Raw genomic sequence first — 289 nt, forward strand, 5'->3', positions numbered from 1 at the left:
AATATTGCACTTGCAAAGATACCATCTTACACAAAGATCTTGGCTACTAAATAAAAGGCTGAAATGTAACTGGAATGAAAATCTCAAAATTCTAAATTATTGTTATCTTGCAATTGTAATGTTGCGAAGGGATGCCCCGCTTTGAGGTGCCCGTGTTTAATATATAAGACGTCTCCAGTTTGTACACAAAGTCTGAAAATCCCACTCTCTTAATAAATTCTGCGTGGTTAATGACCTAAAAACCGGTATAACACGGAACTATTTCGTTATCTTCCCTGACGACATTTCT

Source organism: Ostrea edulis, chromosome 4 (assembly GCF_947568905.1).
Source record: "Ostrea edulis chromosome 4, xbOstEdul1.1, whole genome shotgun sequence".
Classification (NCBI taxonomy): Eukaryota; Metazoa; Mollusca; class Bivalvia; order Ostreida; family Ostreidae; genus Ostrea; species Ostrea edulis.